The following is a 12,253-nucleotide window of genomic DNA, read 5'->3' as shown; positions in this document are numbered from 1 at the left end:
TTGGGAGGGGACAGGTTGAGGGCATCAGGGTCCGAAAACGCTGATGGGGATTGCAAGGGCTGTGACGCACCTTCTTCTGGGTCTTCTCCGAAGCCCCCCCTCATCTATATCTGGATTACCTTCAAAACCCTCCTCCTCTGGGTTTTGTTCCTCTTCGTTGCCTAAAAATTCGTCCTCCTCCTGGAAGTGGGGGTCCTCTCCAGTGAGGTCATATAAATCTACATCCTCTTGGGAGGGATTAAACAGCCTAGGGAATTTAGCCCTGGGGGCCTCCTGAGGTCCCTCTCTTGCCCTTTTGGGTGTTGGTAGGTTTTGAGTCTCCATAAACCTCTCCATCATCTCCATACAGAACTGGAGTCTCTCCAGGGTCTCATGAGGTACCCCTGGGCGGTCTGGGGCGGGGGGGGGGGGAAATAGGGTATTCGGCCTGAAAACGCTTTGACCTCTCCCATAACGTTGAAGAAAGGTTTCCGTCGCCGTCTGAAAAGCCTTCTGGCAGGCCAGGAGTCCCTCTAGATAAAGGGGGCAGTTCCTGCCTTCCTTCCGGCCATTTTGGCGTTTCTCTAGCCTTCTGAGCGGTATTCGACATATCTTTCGCAGTCCGCCTCCGGCTATCGGTGGAAACGATCCTCTCCAGGCTCTCGACGATTAATTTGTCTGTGGAGGGCTCTGGTGTCGACGTTACGGGCGTCACATGTTCTACGTCGACGGGCGCTCTCTGACGGAGCGCTTCGTCTGGTGGTTTGGGGGTAGCGCCCTTATCTGGGGGAAGCCCATTCGCTGGTCGCGTTTGCGGTTGTGAGGGGGGCTTAAGACTCTTACGGTCTGAGGAGGACGCTGGTGGAACCTGCGTCTCCGTTGGCGCTGATGGTTTCTTCGTCTTCGACGAAGAAGAGGCGTGGGCTATGTGTTTATGGGAGTGTTCTTTGTGTGCGGCAGTGTCGCCAGGGTGTTCATCCCCATAAGAAGGGCGTGAGCCGAGCTTGTCGGTGCCGGGGACAGACGAGGAGCGCGAGCGCTCCTTAGAGATGTCTACGACTTCCGAAACGGATGTCGGGTTATCACATTCCTCGTCACTTTCTGCGGCTGCGGCGGCCGGTGAGGAATCGGACCTCGACATGGCGTAGGCCGCCCACCTCTTGACCCTGCGGTCCTTTAAAGTCTTAGGCTTAAGAAGCTGACAAGCCGCGCAGCCGTCTTCCTTGTGATCGAGGGGCAAACAACGGTTACACCGTTATGCTTGTCTTTCCAGGTGAACTTGCCCTTGCAACGCGGGCAAAACCTAAAGGGTGTCCTCTCCATAGCTGAGGAAATATTTAGCTGTGATAACAACCCCGAGGGAAAGGGATGGGAAAGGCATTCTCAGAGAGAAACAAGAAATGTCCCATGACCCCACTCTCCCTACTTTCTTTTGGCCGGCGAGGCCAGGCCACGTGTTCGGCAGCGCCAAAGGATCTCCTCCGTCTCGTCCCCGCCGTCGAAGTTCTTGCTCGGTGGAGAAACAGCTTCTCAGCTACGTCGAGGGAGGTATCTATGTAATGGATATTAATAAGGAACGACCAAAGGTCGAGTAAATGAATTTGCAATGTCTCTCGAGGAGCTCCGCGTAAAGGCGACCAATATCTGGGCTGAAAAAAACTATCTGAGGGACCTCGACGCGTGAGGGATTGTGGGTACACCGCACGTCACTATGGGGATAGTGTTAGACACGCCTTGTCGACGTCCCCTTTTCGACTACGAAAAACAAAATGCAATACTCCGCAGTGACCACTGGATGTCGGACTATGCACAGCATGTGATTCTAAGCAGATTAACAAACATCAGAAATCAAATCATTAAGTTGCCATTGTTCCCAATCAATCTTGATCAGTTATTACTTACCAAAGTTAAAGTTAAGCGAATGTCAAAGTAGCTTAACCAAAGTATGAAGTCATCTAAAAGAAGATAATCGCATTCAAATCTTATGGAAAATTATATGTGCCATGTTGATGATCTAGTATCTTCTCTCACAATCAGACCTTTTATCAATTCATCCAACAAGTAAGCCCAACTACAATTTACATCTCTGTTAAACGTTACTCAAGGTCACAGAAAACAGGGAAGGTCCCATTGGATCTTAATTCCTTTAGGAATCATTGTGTCTAGTCTAGTATTGCAATCCAATATATTTCTCTCTGAAGCAACATTGTGATAACATCACTCCCTCTCCTAGGAGTTACAATCTGTTTCTAAATCGCAACAGAGTGGCTAGCTTGTCAAAATGTTCTGCAACAGGTGATCTTTCATTTTTGGTATGAACATTAGACTTCTGTTCAGTCCATCTGGTTTTTGCTTTCTGTGCTGTCATAACGACATAAAAAATATCGCAAGGACACCCTATTCCATAAACATTAATTGAATCACATCATTGAATCACATGTAGCTGAATGGTTTAGTAATATTTGTTTGCCACTGTCAGGAGGATTCATATAATTCTCTTTTGTAATGCTACTGCAGTGTTGGCAATTATTGCACGGTCTTGTACCTAAATTACTTTCCATAACTTTTTTCATTGGTACATAGTCTGCTCTAATCAACTGATTTCTCAAAAAATCAGTTGATTAGAGCACGCTATGTACCAATGAAAAAAGTAATGGGAAGTAATTTAGGTACAAGACCATACCTAAGATTTCTCAAGAAGGTCTAGGACTGTAGGTAAGATGGGTGTACGGGTGAGAAAAATGGGCAAGAAGAGAGGCATTTAAATAAAGGGTGGTGGGTGGCAGTTGTTTGGTAGGGATCAGTGTAGATTTGCAAATGATGGGTACCTGAATGTTTTAGCCATGTGTGCATGGGAGTGCAAGCCATATTTCACTTTTGAAGAGCATGTCCCTAAGTTGTTGTTTGGAATGAGATTATGTCAGTGGTGTGTGTATGTGCAAACTGGCCATTAATAACATGAGGCGGAGGCGGGATTAGTGGCTTTGGGTGTGTGAGTGACTGTTGAGATTTAAAGGGATTTCAGTGTTTGTCAAATGATTTAGAGTGCAAATGAGCCTTGATCCAGCCATCAAAAGCTCCAGCCCAGTTCAAAATGATAGATCATACCCCCTCAGTGAATATACATAAGTAATCAGAGCTCTGTTTCAACTTTACTTGGCTGCAGCATGGGGCACCTAGAGTCCCTGCACATCTGGCCCAGGACCTGTCCCTGGACATACCCGTGCAATGAACCAGACTCGCCAAGGGAGCAATAATGATTTGCATATGGCAGGTCCTCTTTTATAATATTTTACAGGCAGCCAAAAGCAGCATGCCAAAGGAAATTCTTTTGGCCTTTGCTATTTAATTTCATTTTACATAAAGGCATGAATTTGCGTCAGCACCATAAGGAAGGGGCCACACGTAAAAGAAAATGCAAACTGAAAACCAGTCACCATGTGATTTATTACGGTTAAGGGATAGCCTCGGCTGGCTAAATAAATAATTCTAATAGATTACATTGGCAGTAGAGTGATAAATCGCAGGTATTCGTCCCTTCTCCCCAAGTGGGAGTCAACCCCTTTGAGGCTGGAGCAGTGAGTCTGCGCCGCAAGACCCTCCCCTAGGGGTCTGGGCAAGTGGGACCTAAATGGGAGTGATTCTCTCTTAGTGGACAAGGACTCCCGTTCTGATGAGAACTCCTAGATCTAATACCATATCTGCCTATACGGGACTGTCAGCTATGAAGACTAATCTGTCATCCTTCTAGTTGGCGTCATGCAATGTGGGAACAAACCAGTCATACAAAGGAAAAGGAAATGTCTTTGACAAGATACTTGTATATAAGTGGGACGAGTAGTTCTTGTGAGGATAGAGAGCATGGTAAGCAGCAGAGAGTTAAGAAATCCTGTAACAGGAAAACCGTGGCCCGAACACGAACCAAAGACCTGTACTAGGTGGAGTCGTGACCGCAGCTGCATCGTGGTAGCTGCCCACGTCCGTAGACGGCATCTCGGCTGCTCAGCAGCAGGAACACGACGCTGGTGAGACCAGAAACAGAGAAAAGGAATCATGAAACTGAATACTTTACGCACTGAGCCCTACGGAGATTCCCCTACATCAGAAGAGGTACTCGGGAGAACGAGACAGGCAGGAGTTGGCAGGGGCAACGTATGGGAAAGAGAGAAATGTCTCAAAAATCATAAGTATGAAGGTCGAACATTACATTAGCAGAATTGGAGTTATATGAGGTCAATACACCGCGTGACGAATAATGGTGTATGGGAGACCTATAGAAAGTTGAAGCAAATAGCCTGGGAGGAAGGGAGAAACCCCCAGTAACAGAGGCTTAAAGAGATGAGAGCCCACCGCAAATCAGTGTCGTGAAAGGAGACTTAATGGGACAGAATCAGAAAAGAGACCAAGAAGGCAGGAGAGGGGAAACCATAATTGGAATAAAGTTACACAAAACTCAGGGAAGATTAACCCTCATGGATATAAAAGATATAGGACTAAAGACAGGAGGGTGAGAAAGTATTTCAACGAAAACTGTCGTAAAGCTGGCATTAAAGAAAGTACAAAGCCCACGAAAATCGAAGAGCTACAGGAGCTCATGAAGGACGTCCAAGAGGATATTAGGGAACATAACTGAAAGAAGCATATATTTGAAACGGACACAATTTAAGATACGGACTGAAAAAGAATGCTGCTGGAAGGAAGGCAAGAAGAGAGACAACCAAGGGAAGAGAAGAACAAGTTACTCTCTTACCTGGCAACGTTCTTTCGATGGGTTGGTCCGACGACGTATTCCATATCTATGACGGGTAATCACCACAGCTGTGCTGCTTCGGAAAATCTTTCGGCGTCTGCGTCCTACGTCGATGACGTCGATACGCCATCCTCGAGGGCCTCCGTCGAGCCCACGTCACCGGATGTTATAAGTAGGACGCACAACGCCCGTAGCCTCAGTTGTAGTTTTTTCCCAGAATGTGTGGCACCAATCTACTGCCAATATGACCACTGAAAGCCTTGCAGAAACGTAAGCTGCAATCGCATAAGAAATTCTGTAGCGGGGAAGGCAGGGAGGGTGCGATATGGAATACGTCGTCAGACCATCCCATCGAAAGAACGTGACCAGATAGGAGAGTAACTTGTTCTTCGAGGGGATTGGGTCTTCCGACGTATTCCATATCTATGACAGACTCCCAAAGCAGTACCAACGTAAGGAGGTGGGAAAAAAATTTAGAATATACAAATTTAGAATGCCCAATCAAATTGCAGAGTAAAGGACCACCTTGCCAAAGGCCAGATCCTGCCCGTGGATAGAATCAAGGGAGTAGTGACGTACAAAAGTATTGCCCGAAGCCCAAGTGGCTGCATCACAGATGTTACGAATAGGAACACCCCTCTGCAGGGCAGTAGAGGCGGCCATACCCCTAGTCGAATGGGCCCGTAACCCTACAGGAGGATCCTTATCCGCCAGGCGGTAAAATTCAGAAATTGCCAAGATAATCCATCTAGACAAAGTCTGCTTAGTCACAACTTGTCCCAAACGCCTTCCAGCATAACCAATAAAGAGCTGATCGTCCACTATGACCCCGGACATGCGTGAAATGTAGAAACTTAAAGCTCTCCTAGGATCTAACCTATGGAGCCTCTCCTCCTCCTTACTAGGATGCGGAGGAGGATAAAATGCTGGAAGAACAACCTTCTGGCTCAAATGAAATTCCGACACTACCTTCGGAAGAAAGGAAGAACGAACTCGAAGGACAACCCTGTCCTTATGAAACACAGTGAAGGGTGGCTTAACTGAAAGTGCCTGTAACTCACTCTGCGAGCGGAAGTGACCGCAACTAAAAATACAGTTTTAAGGGTTAACAGTCTCAAAGGACAAGAATGCAAAGGCTCAAACGGAGCACCCATTAGAAACCTGAGAACAAGGTTCAAATCCCAACCGGGCACCTGGAAAGGTGACGGAGGGAACACATGAGTGAGCCCTTTCAGAAACTGAGAAATCAAAAGGAATTTTAAAATAAGAGCACTCCTCAGACGAGAGCTTAAATATGGACAGCGCCGCCAGGTAACCTTTAATGGTACCCACTTGCAAGCCCCTGTGGGCTAAAGAAAGCAAAAAAGACAGAACTACAGGAATGTCACATGAAAAAGGATCCACATTCTTAACCCTGCACCAGTCGCAGAACTTTCTCCAACGGCAACGGTACAGGGACTTTGTTGTCGGCCGTCTGGCCGAAAGCAACACCTCCATCACGTCTTCAGGGAGGTCCCAATGCTTATACCTGAACCTTTCAGAAGCCAAGCGTGAAGGTTGAGGGATCTGACCTCTGGATGGAGAACCTGACCCCACGCCCCCGTGAGAGCAGATCGTCTCGGTGGGGAAGACGACGTGGAAGGGCAGATGGACAAGTCGAGAAGGTCCGGGTACCACGCCCTCCTGGCCCAAGCCAGAGCAATGAGGATCATCCGCGAACCGAACCTCCGCAGCACCTGCGGGATGACGGGGACTGGAGGAAACGCGTACAGCAGTGGGAAGGACCATTCCACCACGAACGCGTCTCCTAAGGCTCCTCTTGGAGGAAATTCCCGCAAGCAGAACCTTTCGCACTTCCGGTTGACACTGGAGGCAAAGAGATCCACTTGAGGGGTCCCCCCAAAGGGTGAAGCTCTCCAGGAGAATCTTCTGAGCCAACTGCCACTCGTGAAAGATCGCGTTCTGCCTGCTCAGAGCATCCGCCGTCTCGTTTCATCTCCGGCTAGATGAACTGCCGAGATCAAAATTTCCTGCTGTATGGCCCAGAACCAGAGCTGCATCGCCTCCCTGCACAGAGGAAGTGACCCTGCCCCCCGCTTTTTGTTGAGGTAGTGCATGGCAACTGTGTTGCCAGTCAGGATCAGGACATTCTTTCCTCGCACAGTCGGCAGAAAAGCCTTCAGGGCAAGCCTGACGGCCCTCAGCTCCATCAGATTGATATGGAGTCTGGACTCTGACGGAGACCAACGACCGCTGACTGTCAGCTCATTGGCATGAGCTCCCCATCCCGTGAGGGATGCGTCCGTCACGATCGTCAACTACGGCCAGCACAGCCAAAATGGAGCCCCCCCCATCAGATTGCCTTCGTCGGCCCACCACAGAAGGTCCTGAGCGACCGAGGGCGGCACCTGAACGGGGTCCGACATCCTGCCGGAGGACTGTGACCACTGCATCTTGAAAGCCCACTGCAAAGATCTCATCCGCAGTCGGGCCTCTGGCACCAGAAGAATGCAGGATGCCATGAGGCCGAGCAGCCTCAAGAACTCGAACGCCGGGAGACTCTGGGCATGTCCAAACTTGTGCACCATCTGCTGAATGTGAAGAGCCCTCACCTGGGGAGGAAAACACTGCCCCAGGGACGTGTCGAGCACTGCTCCGATGTACTGGAGCCGCTGAGTTGGCATCAAGTGAGACTTCTTTAAGTTGAGGGAGAAGCCCAGCTTGTGAAGGGAGTGACAGGTGACGGACAGATGATCCAGGACTTGCTCGGGCGAGCGAGCCCTGATCAACCAATCGTCCAGGTAGGGGTAGACGTGAAACCCCCTTTCCTGAGATGCGCTGCCACAACCACCATGAGCTTGGTGAAAACCCTTGGCGCGGAGGTCAATCCGAAAGGCAGGACCCGAAACTGAAGTGTGAGTCGCCAACTGCGAACCTCAGGTACTTCTTGTGCTTTGGATGGATCGGCACATGAAAATAAGCGTCCTTGAGGTCGAGAGACACCAACCAGTCCTGAAGTTGAAGGGCCTGGAGAACTTGAGAAAGAGTAACCATCTTGAACTTGTCCTTCCTGAGGAGCTTGTTCAAACCGTGCAAGTCCATGATGGGGCTCAATCCTCCGTCTTTCTTCGGAATCAAAAAATAAGGGGAATATCATCCCTTGTTCCTCTCCGCTACAAGCACCAGTTCTATGGCGCCTTTCTCCAGCAGGGATTTAATTTCCTGCGCAAGGAGCAGATCCGGACTCTTCAAAGAGGTTCCCTGGTGGATTGTCGTGAGACCTCTGTCGGAAAGGAAGACAGTAGCCGTGGGCTATGATCTCCAGAACCCACACATCTGAAGTAATGGCACGCCATTCTACCAGATGCTGCGCCAGCCTTCCCCCAACCGGAGAAGCATGGGCCTCATGACTGAGATGAAGCGGCTGTGGCAGTGCCTGAGGGCAAAGAGACAACTGCTCGCACAGCCTTGGCACCTCGAGTACCTTGTTTTCCACCTCTGGCACTCCTACGGTTGCCCCTTTGACTTGCAGCCCCTCTCGATTTACTAAAGGACGAGCAATATCCCCCTCCATTGCTGTCCCCTAGGATGAAAAGGCGGAGGTTGGCGAACTGCAGTGCCCAACGACTTCGCTGCAGCTGTGGAGGTCTGCAACCTCTCAAGACTCTCGTCAGCCTTGCTGCCAAAAAGATGGTCACCATCAAAGGGCATGTTGAGGAGCCGGGCTTGCACATCCGGAGCAAACCCCGACTTCCGCAACCACGCAAACCTGCGCATTACGGTGCTCGCCGCCATGGACCGGCTGACGCAATCAACCATGTCCAGACCCGACTGAACGGATTCACACATGGCATCCTTGCCATCCTGCACGATAGCAAGGAAACCACCCGTTCCTCCCCTTCGGGAATATGATCAGCCACTAGGGAAATACAGTTCCACAGAGTGTGCGTGAAACAAGACAAGGCACAAACGGAGTTGGCAGCCTGAAGCGCCATATCCCCAGAAGAAAATACCTTCTTCGCCCAGCCGTCAAAACGTTTGTCGTCCCTATCAGGAGGGATGGTAGGGTACGACGCCTGCTTTGCGGGGGCCGTAGCAGCCTGCCCCACCAAACTCTCCGGAGTGGGGTGCGTGGTCAAGTAGTAGGGGTCACCACTGGCTGGGCGATATTTCCTCGGCAAGGACTTGCTCACTGCCGGGAGACTCTCCGGAGCAGTCCAAGCCGCAGCCACCCTTCTCTGCAAGGCCATATGGAATGGCAGCACCGGGTCAGTTGGAGGACCTTGGTCCAGGATATCAGTCAGGTCATCCTGCTGAAAATCCCCAGGGGGGGGGGCAGATCAACCCAGGTATTCAGTGACCCTCGACATGAGGCGCCGATATGAAGATTCAGCATGCGTGCCAGGCTCCGGCCTACCAAACTCCACCTCCGGAGAGGCGTCAAGACCACTGGCATTGTGCAGCGACTGACGCAGGTCCTCAAGTTGACTGTGACCGGAAACAATGTCATCAGGAACAAATGCAGGAACCTCACCTTCCTCAGACCCCTCATCCACCTCAGAAATATAATCAAGAGGCTGGAAAGAGGGTACAGAAAAAGGCACAAAGACATGTTTAGCCTTAGCCATCGCCTTTCTTGGGGGTGCCACCATGCCACGGGGTACCTCTGACAAGGCTGCCTCGAAAGGCGTTGAGGGCGTCGACGGAATGGGTGTCGATGTCGAGCGTGGCGCCGACAGCTTCGACGGCGTCGACACAGGCCTCGAGGGCGGAGCCCCGAGCGTGTCTCTCCACAGCCTAGGTGTCGATGGCGTCAACGACTTCCTCGGAGGCGGGGCCTCGAGAGTCTGTTGACGACCTCGGCGCCACGCCGGCGTCGATGTCTTCTTCGAAGACTTCAGAGTCGCGCGGTCTCGATGGCGTCGAGGACCGGGACCTGGAACGGGCATGCCTAGAGCGACCATCCTTGTCCAACCGGGACCTCGAAGACGCCCGCTGGTCGCGACGACTGCTCAAGCCCGAAGGCGGACGAGCAGTGTCTATAGCGCGGCCTCGACCGGCGTACTCAGACGGCGCGGCCGGACCGGAGCCCTGCGATTGAAAAATCACCAACATCTCCTTTCGGAACGAATACCATTCCTCCGGAGTGGTATGCTTGTTGGGACAAGCTACCCGCCTACGGGCAGCGTCCTCGGAAGAGGACGGGGAAGGCGACCTGTGATGGCGCTTCCTGGAGTGCCTCAAAGAGGCAGAGGAATGGCGGAACCGACTCCCAGACCGAGAACCCCGGGACTCACGACGACGATGCGGAGGGTCGCCCCTCGATTCGTCCGTCGAAAGACCAGTGGAACGCGACTTCCGGGGCTTGGCCACCTTACCGACCAACAGCTTCTTCTTACGCTCCCGCAAGGCCTTCGAAGTGAGCGATTGGCAGTCGACACAGTCGTCCGTATCATGGTCCTCCCTGAGGCACCAGAGGCAAGCGTCGTGCGTATCCGTCAGGGACATCTTGGACCCGCACACCCAACACTTCTTAAACCTGCACCACGGGGTGCAAGAAGCCGAAGACATCATATTCGTATAGCAATGAAGAAACAGGTTCGAAGAACCGAAAGAACAGGATTCAGTAGAATCGAAGTGCGCCGAGATCTCTGAAGCGAACACGTTGGCGGAAAAAAAACGGAACTGAGGCTACGGGCGTCGTGCGTCCTACGTATAACATCCGGTGACATCGGCTCGACGGAGGCTCTCGAGGACGGCGTATCGACGTCATCGACGCAGGACGCAGACGTCAAAAGATTTTTCAAAGCAGCACAGCTGTGGTGATTACTGTCATAGATATGGAATACGTCGGAGGACCCAATCCCCTCGAAACCAATGCTTCTCGGCGTGTGCAGTGTGACTTCTCAAGTCAAACCCTGCCGCCCCACCCCCCTCAACAACCCCAAGCAGCACTGTTCGTAAAGGAGAAGTTTCCACCCTCTCCTTCAGCTGCAGCATTTGAGAGAATGAGAAAAATACTTACTTCCCCCTCCACAAAGGAAAATGATTTCTCACAGGTGGGATCTTTCTAGAGGTTTTCATGTCCTTTGTGATGGCATTTTAAACACCAGGATCTTACAAAACATACTTCTGTGCAGGGGGAAAGCCAGGTGGCATGGCAGGAGCAGAGCAACAGGCATACATCAGCTACTGATGGCGAAACCAACTAAAATAAATCCAAAACGGCAGCAAGCCATTTAAAGGCTTTCCTCGCCTTGTTTGGAATAGGAATCCAATTGACCAAATCAATTATAAAGTTTACCTCAGCCAATACAAGGATGGTGAGGGCGTCAACACTGACGGCATAGACCGCATCTCTGATCTGGGAGCAGAGGAGAGGAGTTTGCTGAGAAAGCTGGAGAGCACCAGAGAAGAGATTCCTTTGAGACCAATAAAGTGGTGACCAATAAAGTGGTGGGCTCTAGTGAGAGGGAGAAGAGCCCCCTGAACCAAGACCCCCCTGAACCAGGAGGATAGCTCAGCGGCAACGTGTTCGCCTTGGAAGCAAGACGACACGAAGCAACACAGGTTTGATCCCTGGTTCCACGCTTAGAAACCTCTGGGTATTTAAGTGTGTTATAAATGCGCAACTAAGACAAAAAAAATAAACAACTATGCAACCAAAAAACAAACAATTGCTGTAACAGCGCCTTGATGCCCGCAGGCTCTGTGAGCGTTTTAAAAATGCAAAAAAAAACAAAATGGAGGTGGGATGTGCTCCAGTCAGGGGGTGAAGTGCCCCCTGAACCCTAGAGGAGCAGTGTGCTCCTGTGAGGAAGAGTTGAGTCTCTGGGATCCCAGAAGAGGTTTGCGCTGCGATGGGGGGAGGGGGCGAGCCCTGTGAACCCAAAATGGGCGTGTGCTCCAGTGAGGGGGGAGAAACCCTTGTACACAGAAGAAAGATCCTGACCCAATCGAAGGGGGCCAAGGAGCAGCAAGAGAAAGGGTGACTTTGATCCCAGAAGAGGGCATGTGTAACAGAAGAGGGGAGTCCCTTAATACCCAGAGGAGGGGTGTGCTCCAGTTAGGGGAAGAAGAGCCTGTGGGCCCATAAGAGGGGTGTGCTACAGTGAAGAGCGAGAGAAAGAGTGACTTTGATCACAGAGGGGGTGGGGCATAGGTGGTCCCTTGGCACAGGAGTAGTAAGAAAAGGAGAGAAGGTGAGCTGGAAGAAGGGGAGGACTTTTGGGGCACCTCGCAAAGTGAGGACGCCATAAAACTCAGAGGCCTTGTGGTCACCAGAAGAAAGGAAAAGAACTGAGTTTAACTAATCACTAAGCAAATGACATTCTGGTCTACAATTTCTGTAAGCCTTTTTATTTACCATCCCAAATACATAATCCTGCTTTTCGACGTTTCCCAAGAACCCTGATGTTACCGCCATATTGAAACAATTTCCATGCAACAGTCTTATGATTTACATTTGCTCCAAAAAACCCTTTAACGTTATTCCAGTGTCAGTAGTTGTGTGCTCCCTCCCCA

General features: G+C 50.8%; 1 protein-coding gene across 1 annotated transcript in view; it reads right to left on the bottom strand.

Moving 5' to 3' along the window:
• Positions 1 to 12,253, bottom strand: part of IVD (isovaleryl-CoA dehydrogenase) — a 919,837-nt gene that overhangs the window by 721,665 nt on the left and 185,919 nt on the right. The gene's annotated exons all lie outside the window — the stretch shown is intronic.

Source organism: Ambystoma mexicanum, chromosome 14 (assembly GCF_040938575.1).
Source record: "Ambystoma mexicanum isolate Mex_15411 chromosome 14, UKY_AmexF1_1, whole genome shotgun sequence".
Lineage (NCBI taxonomy): Eukaryota > Metazoa > Chordata > Amphibia > Caudata > Ambystomatidae > Ambystoma > Ambystoma mexicanum.
This window is presented reverse-complemented; position numbering and strand designations above follow the sequence as displayed.